Genomic DNA, 13,847 nt, shown 5'->3' on the forward strand with positions numbered 1-13,847 from the left:
CCCGACTTCTCACAGTAATTATTTTAGTACAAGCAAATGATGACATAAGAAAGGAGTAGATTCCGTTCAATCGTTTGTGAACTCTTCACTTACGTCGATGGTGATGGCCTCAGTACACTTATGCTATAATGTCATTTACGAAATCATCAAGGCATAGCCTTCACACTCCAAGTGAATAAAATGATCGTGCTTTGAAAACGTTTCCGTTACGAAATTCCCGTCCAATAACGTCATCAAGGACACCAACACATGACATCCTTGCTCAGCCATAGGTGGGCCAATGCTGGCAACGCCTCCGCCATGCGTGTATATCCTGCAGTCAATGCACTGCTGAATGTTCAACCCACCTTCTGGAACACCGACGGCGTCTCCTCAATGGCAATCCGACGACGGAGGCTTTCCGAATTAGACTTGAATTCACTGCATCATCACCACGGGTAATCACCGCGTAGAAGATGGCCAGCACATCCGGTAGCTGTTTCCGGTACCTGGGCAAATTCAAAGAATAGTCGTATACTGAATAATGGCACGAAGACTCCCCCCCCCCCCAAAAAAAAAAAAGCATGCATTTATGGACACAGGCTCTGCACACCTTCCGGTTTTGTCGACCGACGTAGTCTACGAGCATTGACTGGCAAGAAAGTTCTTGTTGTCTAGTTCGCAGAATTTCAAAACTTTACACCATGCGTTCAGTTACTCGTCGAAATAATTACTCGTCGAAGCAGCACGCAACCATATTTGTAAAAGGTACCCCCAAATGTTACTCGCCTTTTTTTTATCTCAAGACGAAAAAGAGGCTCATCTTGCTGAAATGAAACTTAATAAAAGCCCGCTTACCATTTGGGTTTTAGAGAAAATAAATGAGGTGAGCGGAAGTGTCTTACAGCTACACTTACAGCTATACACAACACTTACAGCAACACTTACAGCTATACTATAGCGATCTAGAAACTATCGGCAGCTTCGCACGCCGATATAAGCGCAGACACACGCACACAAACACACGCACCAACGCACAATCACTGAGAGCACAGGAGAAGCCACATCAGATAAGAAGCGCGTGTCAACGGAAGGCACGGTGCCGAATCGCCGAGAAGTGGCAGTATTGATGCGAGGTGCATTGCAATTCTTTCTACAATCTTCGGCACCAATGACTCAACGTCGACTGGAGCAACTCGCGGATACACACCCTCAGAAACGGCAGAAAAATAATTGAAGCGGTCGTCAAAGAAAAACAACGAGTCAGTCCTCTTGCTCTGCCAGGACGGGTCGTCTCAGAGACTGCAAGCTACCACACAACACCGCGCAGCATGAAGTTAGGCAGCGAAAGTATGCGACGGCACGAGCAGATCGTGCAGAATATTGTGGTGGTTGGTCCGGGCCCTCCATTACGCGGCCCCTTGAAACTATTGTAGCTTTGGGACGTTAAATTCGAAACACTAGTGAAGTAACGTGAATCGCTTGCGGCAGCAGGATACTAAATTTTCTATTCCATATTACTTTCTCACGGGTTACGATCAGGAGTGTGCGAATATCGATCTTTCATACCAAATTCAATAAGGTCGAATTGTTGCTAGAGATCTCGAATACAACAAATTTCATTCAAAGTTGGCATAAAGAACAAATAAATTAAATCTGCTCATGTCCTCCAGCACATATTGCGGTGAATGGCTGCTATCGAAAGACTAAAATATTGTCATGGAGAAACACGTGCCTTTTTCCACGTCACCAGGTTTCAGGCCCTTTTGCCGTGATGTTACGGCATTATCTACTGTTGAAGACATGCGCTCACTGGGCTGCTGAGTAGCAAGGTATCGCCAGAAAATTTGAGGGAAACCTGAATAAAGTGTAACCTAATTTTCCTTCAAGTACTTCAAAGTATCACCATTTCTTTCTATCTGCGGCTTACTGGAGTATTTCAGAACCTCTTGAATATAAGTCTTGAGCTCAGTGTTACAGTGTTATTAATGGATGCTGGTGGTGCGGCAGTTTCTCAGTGTGTTCCCTGGCCTTCTTTGCAGAAACCTCGACGTGCGCAAATGACATGATTTTATTTAAAGTAAACATCCCCCCCTTTTGAACTTTTATATCGCTCAAAAATTCTGACAAAAAGGCCACTGTAACGACGTTGGCATTATATTAGCCACCTCACACTAACAAAGTTGGGATATTGGCCCTTTTCGTGTTTCGTCCGATGAAGTTATTGTAATCTTCAAATACTACCTATACTAAAGTCCAATAAAGTTATTCGTTACGAAATTGAATTGCTAATACCCGCACACCCCTAGTTAGGACGATTGGACGATCGCACACTCCCCGTGCAAATGCTGCTGGAGCACCATCGCCGTCACTTGTCAACTCACGAGGCACACCTGAAGCATTTCCGGCGAGAAATCGTTAAAAGCACTTTAGTGCTCTTTTTATATTTAATAATCTGCTATTCCAGTTTCATTACTAAATTGAGCAATCTTCTCTCGTAGGAAGTTTTGCCGTGTTACACCTCATCGTTTCCTACCTTTATTCATTAAATATACTGTTTGCGTTTCCACAAGGCACATAGCTCTCAACCTTCCTTCAATTTTCCAATGTGTGAATGTTAGGAAAGGGGGTGCAATGCAATCTACTGCGAACGTTAACAAATTTAAAGCGTGTTTGTCTCCCAATAGTTCATAATGCATTGGAAGAAAAATGGTCCACCATAGTACAATTTTATGTATTACCGGAAGAAGTGCCATCTATATCATTACCATCATTATCTTCCCTATACAACTGCGCGGCAAAAAAGTATGTATGCTGGCGTCTCTGCACAATTCACGTAGCCCGAGAAAAGGAACGTGACGCAGACATCGCAATCCTGAAGAAAGTGTTTGCTGCTTTTCTCCTACCTCCTTCCTTCCTTCCTTTGCGTCACGCTTGTATGCGTTGCAGCCCATTCCAGCGAACGGAAAGAGTACTACGCTAACAAACGATGGGAGCAAACACTTTCCCCGACAGCCTTCCTAGGTGCCACATAAAGGACTAACAAAAATAAAGCCAGACTCGGGGCGTACAGAGGAAGCTACACAGTACCGCAGTAGCCTGGCGTCTTGCCCAGTGTATTGACGTCGACGCCGATGCGTCTTCGTGACGCACTCGTCGACCCATGACGCTGAGAGTCTCGCTCTGTGAGGCCATTGACTACTGCGTCACTGTCCTGGACTCTTTCTCTCTTTTTCTCCCTGAGCCATTCTCTCCTTCCACTGAACTCGTTGAAAGGAAGGCGTGCTTCACGCAAGTTCAGCCGTCAGTCAAAGTGGCCTGTTTCGAGTAGGAGAGGCCGCCTGACCCATGCGAAGGCGTGACACGAAGCTGCTCCTCACCCTTTATGTCCCTTACCCCTTTGCTACCTCATCCCCTACAGCGGCCAAGAGTCGTCTTTTCCTTTAATCGAGGGCACATTCATTCATTACCCGTTGTTTGTACGCATGCAACCGTATTTGATCGAAGTCAGGGAGCACGCGTCTTTTTGAGTTGTCCGTCAAGAAATGAGATGACTGCTGTGGAAGCGTCGAGGCCTGGCTTGAATGAAAGCTTGAGGATTGTTACGAGGCTCAGGCACCCCGATGAGAACTTGCGAAGGGATGAGGCAAGGTGTGAAAGTCGCGAGCAGTAGCAACCAGTTTTCAGCAAATATTTAACGTCATTACGATGAGTGATCATTCTTTATACGCCTTTCACACAGCTTAACTTCAGTGTAGTACCGACATTTATGGTTTTAGCAAAATAAAGCCAAATTTACAAGACTCTTGGACATTAGGACGACTCGATGGGTCAACTCTAACGTGGAGAGGCGAGAAACGCCCGAGCAAAGAGGTTATTCACAATAGCGTAATCAGGGAGGCTTGACCCCACTGTAAATTATACATATATATACGCGCACTCAATGGGGCTGGCCATGTCGTCAACTCAGCGACGGTCAGGACGAAAGACCCAATCATTGCGGAACAGGTGGCCATCGCCTTAGCACTCAAGATGGATAACATTGAAGTCGTCTACAGTGGTTCCATGGCAGCACTACGGGCGTTCGCCAAGGGGACGATCTCTGAACAAACACTGAGAATACTGCAAGGCAAGAACATAACGCATCATCTTCTGAGTTGGTTCTCAGCTCACCTTGGGCAAATCAACGATTCCCCTCCCAATCTCAATGAAGCAGCAGACGAGGTGGCGCGAGAACTCTCCAACCGCGCCTCTCCGGGGATGCGTTCTACCGGTGAAGGAGATAACCGGGAAATCCTTACAACATATAACGAGCTCACTAAAAATTTCTACCTGTCCAGAAGGATTTTCCCTCCACCTCACAAAAATCTAACCTGGCCCCAAGCACTTACATTAAGGCTTTTGCAAACGCCCATATACCCTACTTTGAAAATGTTACACATAATGTACCCTGACCTATACCTAAGTAATCTTTGTTCACATTGTGAGGAAATAGCTTCATTAGAACACATGCTCTGGCTGTGCACCGAATTCGCTCATATATCGAACATCACCTCTGCCAGATGGGAGGCGGCAATCCGCAGCTCGTCCTTGGCAGATCAGCTCTAGGCTGTCCACCAAGCCCGCGAGGTGGCTGAGGAGCTTGGCATCTCAGTCCCCACGTGGAAGCTGCCCGCAACACAGTGATCTGTGTTTTGGAGGACCAAATAAAAGTTTATCCAATCCAATCCAATATACGCGCACATATACAACCACACTAACGTGGATGAAGGCTGATTGAATCTCCCCTACCACCCCTTCCCGAAAAAGACCACATACAATAGCCACCAGTTACGGCTGTTGTATGCATTTTACCCAAGTGTCTTACAATAGGCGCCCGTTGCCGAGATAACACCATTCGTCGTCGCCATTTTTTCACTGCAGCGGAACTGTTCATGAACACTTTCATCGATCGCACCCCTTATTCAAAAACATCTGCAGTGCATTGTGCGACAGAAACCGAAATTATTTCAATGCGAAATCTATACTGCCCTAGTCGAGTACGGTTACCCCGTGACAAGCCCTGCTCCGCCGCCGCTGCTATTCTGATCACAGCAAGCACAATAATAATAATAATAATAATAATAATAATAATAATAATAATAATAATAATAATAATAATAATAATAATAATATTAATGTGCGGCTTTACATTACTAAACTACGATATGATTATGAGAGACGCCGTAGTGGAAGGCTCCGGAAATTTTGACCATGAGGTGTTCTTTGACTTCCACTGACATCGCAAAGTACACGCGCCTCTACCATTTCGTCTCTACCGAAATGCGACCGCCGCGGCCGGGATCAAACCTCCGGGTCAGCAGGCAGGCACCTTAGCCACTGATCCACCGCGGAGGACCACTGCTATAGCAGCATTGCCAGTCGTTTCCACGTGATTAACCACGTGACTCACCACTCTCTCAGCCACGCCGGACCAGCTATCTTCACTTCAACAGTTGTGCTATCGTCGTGCGATGGAAAGGAGGAGCGAGGACGCTGGCACGTCCGTGCAAAAAACTGTCTGCGTGGTCGCAGTGGCGACGGCGGAAAGCGACGTCAGAAGACGTCGTTCATCTTGGTAATGAGTGAAAGCTGGAACGTCGGTACCAGCGCACAAAGTCGTGTGAAAGTCTAGTCTTGTGGATCCATGCTGGTGTAAGCGCTGACCCGTTCGGATGTGTTAAAGAAAACAGGCCTCTTCCACTGATAGCCCTTTTGTCACACATCTCTGGCGAGGCGTCTGCCACAACGAATGAAAATGCTTGTTGACTGCAGCTTCCATTGTGCCTGAGTTGCAAGACGTGTGGTAACATAGAGCACTATTTACTGAAGTGTCGTGAACTTAAGATAGAACAGCAGTGTTTATTTGAGGAACTGGGTTTAGGCTCACCACGTTACAGTGTAACTGCTAGTGTGTTTCCACGTGGTCACTTGATCTTAAGGAAGCAGGTGTCACGACTTCTCTCGACTGCTGCAGGCCTCGCATGTGGCTGGTGATAAGTGACGATTATGTTGGCAGGTAGTGCAGTGAGATAGTGGTCGGGTACAATACTCCGTGCGTAATAGCACACACGCCTTTTAAGAGCACGCCCGCGCTTATTTAAACACCCACGCGCACAAAGGAAATAGGTTCAATACAACAAGCAAAGAGAAAACCGGGTGGGGCGATTGCCTGTAAATTTCACAGGGCCAGATCAGCCGGCTACGTACAACATCCTAATCCTAAGCCTAGCGCGCAAAGTGGTAGGATGAAACGAGTGTAGAATGGGAACTTTGGTGAGTGAAATGCCACGAGCAGGATGCAAAAAGACGACAGGGCAACCTTACAAGCCTCACGGTCGACTGCGGCGAAGGCTTCGGAAACCTACAATACTATGGTGCACTGTGTAGAACATTGTTGGCGGAAAACCTGAAAGAAGACGAAAGAAGCGACGCAGAAAAGCACTTTTCCGCTTTTCTGCACGCTTTTCCGTGTTTATTCCTTCATATTCTTTCATATTTAGCGCCATCGATGTTCTATACAGATATACAACTAGCCCGACAGCATAGTTACGTAGCTATGGTAGCAAGTGCCTGCACAACGGAAAGTTCTTGTATCTATATCGTTACGTTGGCAAACTGTACTTCGGCTACAGGGGTAAACAAGCGTAATCAAGTGAACAAGCTTCAGATTGGATAACCGGGCCTCGCCCAAGCTAAGTCACCGCATTTTTTTTTAATTTTTAAACTGACAAACTGTGAGCAATTACACTCTAAGGCAAAACTACCCGAAAAGGGAGTAACGGAGCCCAATAGATGTGTGCGATGAACGGATAGACCGTTGAGGAGCAACCACAGAGGGAAGCGTGCGGTGCGAAACCACTTATTCACCACTGGGATGAACCGCCCGCGCATTGCAGGCAGCGCAAAAAGCGTTGCCAAGGTGGCCAGCCCTCTTTCTCCACAGAACACATGTCCTTCTCCTCCTCTGCTGGCTCAGTTTTTCCCCGTATTTTGCCGGCGGTGGTCGCGTAGTGTCGCGCTCGGAGTGCTCGACCACGGCCGCCTGGATTCGACGATCTAAGAATTACGACGTGGTGCTTGTGTGTACGCTCGGATGAGCGTGGGCTGCTGCTGTTGCGTTTGCCTGCACCCATGAAGTCTGGAGCAAGCCTCGACAGGTCACCACACCGCGCTGTATATCTCTGGCTTCAAGATAGTCACGACCAACACACGAGAGAATCCATCGTGGTTAACAGCGCGAAACACCCGGACAGGAGCGATAGAAGGACACGGCTCCTGTCCGGGTGTTTCGCGCTGTTAACCACGATGAATGCTCACCAACTAGCCCAGTTTTCCATCTTGCTACACGAGAGAAACAGTAGGAAAGGCCAATATGGCGGCCGAAAAAACAACAGGCCTATCGGATATATACTTCAGTCCGACTCAGGGCAGAAAACAGCGCTGGATTCTAAGGCAAGTAGGTTATCATTCTTTATTCTACTCTACTTGTCGCGTGTGCGATACGGATCGCACTTGCCGGCAACAGGCTCAGTCGTGTTGTATATCGCACGCTTGAAATGCATCGCGAAGGTCAGCTCCGGCGTCTTCAGTTCGCCTGTGCTTCAGTCCGCCATTTCCGTCGGCCTCCCGTACGCTCACTCATCGAGTGCTCACCTGTCTTCACTGCCGCGATGAGCTCCGTGCTGAGGATATTGGGCTGAGACCTCGTCGCTGTGTTGGGAGTCGTCGAAAACACGTTGCGGGTTCTCGTAAAGAGCTTGGTTGTAGTGTGTCGCGCGCTGTAAGTGCACCAGCACGGGCTGGCGGGGCTTTCGCTAGCGTCGGAACTCGCTGAAAATTGGTAGCCATTACAGTTGGCTTTCAAGACTCTGGTACCCTTCCCGTCAGGAGACACCTCGTAAACAAGGTGGCTAGTTTTTCTAACACAATCTGTCCTCCATCTTTCAGCAGATCTGATGTTACCTGATCCTCACCAGCAGCTTTGCCTCTTTGCATGCTCTCCAAAGCATTTCTGACTTCTTCTATCATTACTGGTGGGGTGTCATCTGGGTTACTGCTAGTTCTTATAGTATTAAGGTCGTGGTTGTCTCGGCTACTGTACAGATCTCTGTAAAACTCCTCCGCTATTTTAACTATCCTATCCATATTGGTAGTTATTTTGCCTTCTTTGTCCCTTAGTGCATACATCCGACTTTTGCCTATCCCAAGTTTCCTCTTCACTGCTTTGACGCTTCTTCCGTTTTTCAGAGCGTGTTCAATTCTCTCCATGTTATACCTTCTTACATCGCATACTTTACGTCTATTAATCAACTTCGAAAGCTCTGCCAGTTTCATTTTGTCTGTTGTACTTGACACTTTCATGATTTGACGCTTCTTAATTAGGTTCTTTGTTTCCTGGGAAAGCTTGCCAGTGTCCTGTCTAACTACCCTGCCTCCAACTTCCACTGCACACTCCGTAATGATACTCGTCAGATTATCATTCATTGTATCTACGCTAAGGTTGGTTTCCTCACTAAGAGCCGAGTACCTGTTCTGCAGCGACACTCTGAATTCCTGTGCTTTCCCTCTCAGTGCTAGCTCATTGATAGGCTTCTTGCGTATCAGTTTCTGTCGTTCCTTCTTCAAGTCTAGGTGAATTCGAGACCGCACCATTCTATGGTCACTGCATCGTACCTTGCCAACCACTTCCACATCCTGCACGATTCCTGGGTGTGCAGTCATTATAAAGTCTATTTCGTTCTTATTTTCGCCATCAGGGCTCCTCCATGTCCACTTGCGGTTTTCTCGTTTTCGGTAGAAGGTATTCAAAATCCGCAAATTATTGCGTTCTGTGAATTCTACTAGTAGCTCTCCTCTGGCGTTTCTAGTGCCGATGCCATAATCTCCTACTGCCTAGTCTCCAGCCTGCTTCTTCCCTATCTTTGCATTAAAGTCGCCCATCAATATAGTCTACTGTGTTTTTACCTTACTTATGTAGGTGCGTAAGCCTGTACTACCTTCATCTTGTATCTTTTATTCAGTTTAATTACAATACCTACCACCCTTTCATTAATGCTATAGTATTCCTCTATGTTGCCAGCTATGTTTCTGTGAATTAAGAAACCCACTCCCAGTTCTCTTCTGTCTGCCAAGTACCGATAGCAAAGGACGTGCCCATTCTGTAGCACAGTATAGGCCTCATCTGTCCTCCTGACCTCACTGAGCCCTATTATATCCCATATAACACCCTCTAGTTCCTCGAATAGTACAGCTAGACTTCCCTCACTAGATAAGGTTCTAGCGTTAAACGTTGCCAAGTTCAGGTTCCAGAGTCTTGGAAGAACGCTAACATCATCTTAATACATAAGAAAGGAGATGACAAGGACTTGAAGAATTACAGGCCGATCAGCTTCCTCTCTTTAGTATACAAGCTATTTACAAAGGTAATTGCTAACAGAGTAAAGAAAACATTAGAATTCAATCAACCAAAGCAACAAGCAGGATTTCGAACAGGTTATTCAACAATTGATCACATTTATACTATCAATCAGGCAATAGAGAAATACTCAGAGTATAACCAACCACTATACATAGCCTTTAGATTACGAGAAGGCATTTGATTCAGTAGAAATATCAGCCGTCATGCAGACACTGCGGAATCAGGGCGTAGATGAAGTATATATAAACATTCTTGAGGAAATCTACAGGGGATCAACTGCTACCATAGTGCTTCATAAAGAAAGCAACAGAATACCAATCAAGAAGGGTGTAAGGCAGGGGGACACAATCTCCCCAATGCTATTTACCGCATGCTTACAGAAGGTTTTCAGAAGCCTAGAATGGGAACCGTTAGGGATAAGAGTTAATGGAGAATACCTTAGTAACCTGCGCTTCGCCGATGACATTGCATTGCTGAGTAACTCAATGGACGAATTGCAACTCATGATTACGGCGTTAGACGAGGAGAGCAGAAAGGAGGGTCTTAAAATTAATCTGCAGAAAACGAAAGTAATGTACAACAACCTCGAAAAGGAGCAGCGCTTCGAGATAGGTAATAGTGCACTTGAAGTTGTAAAAGACTATGTCTACTTAGGGCAGGTAATAACCGCTGAGCCTAACCACGAGATTGAAGTAACTAGAAGAATAAGAATGGGGTGGAGCACATTCGGCAAGCATTCTCGAATTATGACAGGTAGATTGCCACTATCTCTCAAGAGGAAGGTATATAACAGCTGTATCTTGCCGGTACTTAGCTACGGAGCAGAAACCTGGAGACTTACAAAGAGGGTTCAGCTTAAATTGAGGACGACGCAGCGAGCAATGGAAAGAAAAATGGTAGGTGTAACCTTAAGAGACAAGAAGAGAGCAGAGTGGATTAGGGGACGAACGGGGGTTAAGGATATCATAATTGAAATAAAGAAGAGGAAATGGACATGGGCCGGGCATGTAGCGCGTAGACAGGATAACCACTGGTCGTTAAGGGTAACTAACTGGATTCCCAGAGAAGGAAAGCGGGTTAGGAGGAGACAGAAGGTTAGGTGGGCAGATGAGATTAAGAAGTTTGCGGGTATAAATTGGCAGCAGCAAGCACAGGTTCGGGTTAACTGGCGGAACATGGGAGAGGCCTTTGTCCTGCAGTGGACGTAGTCAGGCTGATGATGATGATGATGATGATGATGATGATGATGAGGAGGAGGATGATGATGAGGATGATGATGAGGATGATGATGATGATGATGATGATGATGATGATGATGATGATGATGATGATGATGATGATGATGATGATGACAGTTGGCTTTCCTGCCAGTCGGTTGCAAGCAGCTCGGAGCCGTCCGCTGGCCGCGGCCGGCGGCGGACTCGCGTTGGCGCGCTGCACTCGATCGAGTTTGTGGAAAAGGGCCGCATTACCGTCGATTTCTTCGGCGCTAGCTCCAAACCAGCTCGGCGCTGTTCGTGGCGGCGGCCAAGCATACGCTCGCTATCCTGTTCGAAGTTCACTGGCGGCAGACACTCCGCGTGCAGTGCCGTGTTTGGTCTCGCGTTCGCTTGCTCGAGCTGAACGACGTCGCTCGCTTAGGAGTCGCCGACTTGTTAGCGGCACGGAGGTTCGCGGAGTTGTGACTGCGGCCGCCGCTCCTAATTGTTGTGCTACGGGGATCGAAAGGAGTCTTCGACGATATGTGACATCACGGTGAAATTATTAGGATGTCATATCTCACATATGTTTTCATTTCACCTTGCACGCATTTCTCATATGCATTTGTATACATCCTCTGTCACGTGTGACTTACTATTTTACATACTTATTGTGCAGCCGTGGGCACACACCGTGCTGAAGACTGTGCGCTGGCGTCTGCGATGCCCGTCATCCATCTCTTTTGTCAGAGCAGCTTCAGAAGGACTGTGCGAGATGTGAAGGTAAAGCAATTCTGTGTCATGTTTTAACGCTTGTTTTACATTAACGTGCATGTACTTGTCATATGCGTGCATCTTCATCTTCTTTGCCGAGTGCCTAACTATATTTACTATATTATTGTACGTGCAGCCGTGGGAACACAACAGGCAGGAGGCTGCGTGCGCTGGCGTCTGCAATGCCTGTCTTATATCGCTTCCGTCGGAGGAGCTGCCCAAGGAGTGAACAAGATTTGACAACGAGACTGGACTTGTACACTTCACTATGAATTCACTTATAAGAATGGAGAAACTTCTTGTGTATGTAGAAAAATAAAAGATTTCAATGTCTTATTTTTGTCTTCAGTTGTGGACGTGACTTCGAAAGCAGTTACACATAGCTGGCTAACTACTTTTTCGCGTGTTCTTTTCTGTGGAATTTGTTTCTCACTGCGCAGAAAAACAGACGAAAAAGTATTAGGCCTGGCGGAAAATAAACAAAAAACAATGTTCGAAGTGGGAACGAAGTGGGAGTATTTGAGTGAATCAACCATTTGTCCGGCAAGGTACAACTGTGAGGACTAACGGTTGCCCGGTAAGGTGTAAATGTGGAGACTAACAGCTGCTCTATAAGGTGCAATTGTGAGGACTAAATGTTAGTCCTTTGGGGTGAACTGTGGGACTAACGGTTATTTACTAAGGTGTAAATGTGAGGAATAAATGTTAGGTTCTTGAGGGGACTAACTGTTAGACCCGGTGCCGTTAGTCTTTAAAGGAATTAATGGTTGTGGTAGACCCTTCAAACTCTAAAAGGACGAACCACACACCCTTTTAACACCTTTTTGCCTTAGAGTGTAGGGTCATTTCCCACATAACCCTTTAAAAAGCAAGATAGAAGAGTGTGTGTGTTTAAGGGGGGGGGGGGGCAGGGGTAGTATACGGTTAGCAATTTTCTGTAGCCATTCTGTGAGATCTCCGAACACAATTACGACAACTAGGGATGATATACTGTTGCAGAAACGTTAAGGCAAGTAACGTTCAGCATTACCTTCACCACGATGTCAATGATCAAATGGAACGCCAAGACTGGTTTACTTTTCTACTGTGCTTATGAACAGGTCTTTTTTTATTTTTTCCACTTATAAGCCAATAAATGGAGAACAAAAACAAAGTAAAAACAGCGTGATTCTGCCTTTAATTTTACAAAAAATATGGTCCTTGAATAATTTACATATTCTACTTACTCCACGTCCGGCTCATTTTTTTCGGTACTATAAGAAATCTAGTCATTACTAAATAAATAAATAAATGAAGAATCAAGGAGACGCACTTGCACAGGAAATATACGACCTCCTGCCCGTGTCCTTTCAATCCACTATTTAGCGCACAGGTACATTGAAAGAAAATGGCTAACATCGTCCTGAATATTTAGTTTGTTCCTATGTAGAGAGCCTGGGGATATTTTTCGAAGCCAGAATCTTCGGCGAAGAAGACGCAATTTCATAAACTGGGTTCTCACGCGCACTCCTTTTTTTCTAAATTATAAATCGCTGCAAGGAGCTTCATCAAGAAACTTATTCTGGGGTCAGTGCATAAAGCATTATTTTTTAACTGCGCAGTCTTTTCGCACGGCATGAAGTACTTCAAATGTTTATGAGAGTGCCGTTATGATCAAAGTTCTGTAAATTTTGCACATTATCTGCTTCGTGATTTCTCGTCTACGAATGCAACGATTTGTTTTTCTACGTGCGTTTACAAGAGCAGTATGTTAACTTTGGCGTTTCAGTCATATGCTATATGACTGGATATATGTGATGCCTCACCATTGTATTACAAAGGTGTTATCGTAAATCGCTCACTGTTACAAAGCTTGGTGGCTGAGCATGATTTTGCCGCATTGGAGGCATTAACATGTTCCATCCCCTCCCGCACAAACAATGTAATCAACTCTTTGTATTGTTATAAGACCATGTCACACAGAAGGAAAGAGAGAGGCACCAAGGAATACAACGTGATTTTGGTGTGTGGGGGCACACTCTACTGTTCAATCTTAGCTTACGCTTCATCGTTTTGAAAATATGTTGTAAAACGATTTGTTTTCCTGTGTGTCTTGTGTTAGGTGTTAGGTGGAGGTGCTGGGTATATGGCACACCCTTTTTAGGTTGTCCCATATACCAAGCAAATGTGGCACACTCTTTTGCCTCGCGTTACTGCTTTTTAACTCTCACCGTACACGCTTCAACCAACCACGGACCCACGACGCCCGCCTTTTCTTTGTTTCTTTTTTTCTATTTCCTTGTGTATTCCATTACTAGCAATTAGAGGCATACAGCATCAGGTAAAAAAAATCAGACTCCCCTACATTTATGGCGGGTATTTTTGCAAATTACCTCTCGGCCCATTGCCCTCATTAGAAGACAATCCCAGCTTAAAGTACGATGTTCCGAGCGGGA

The 13,847-nt window shown here is 45.8% G+C and overlaps 1 protein-coding gene across 4 annotated transcripts in view; it reads right to left on the reverse strand.

Annotated features, from left to right (window-relative positions):
• Positions 1–13,847, reverse strand: part of LOC119183341 (uncharacterized) — a 210,205-nt gene that overhangs the window by 167,466 nt on the left and 28,892 nt on the right. For all 4 annotated transcript variants that reach the window (XR_012884941.1, XM_075869312.1, XM_075869311.1 and 1 more), the window contains exon 2: positions 348–488. The gene's annotated coding sequence lies outside the window, so the exon portion shown is untranslated. The remainder of the gene's footprint in view (positions 1–347; positions 489–13,847) is intronic.

This window comes from Rhipicephalus microplus, chromosome 7 (genome assembly GCF_043290135.1).
Source record: "Rhipicephalus microplus isolate Deutch F79 chromosome 7, USDA_Rmic, whole genome shotgun sequence".
Classification (NCBI taxonomy): domain Eukaryota; kingdom Metazoa; phylum Arthropoda; class Arachnida; order Ixodida; family Ixodidae; genus Rhipicephalus; species Rhipicephalus microplus.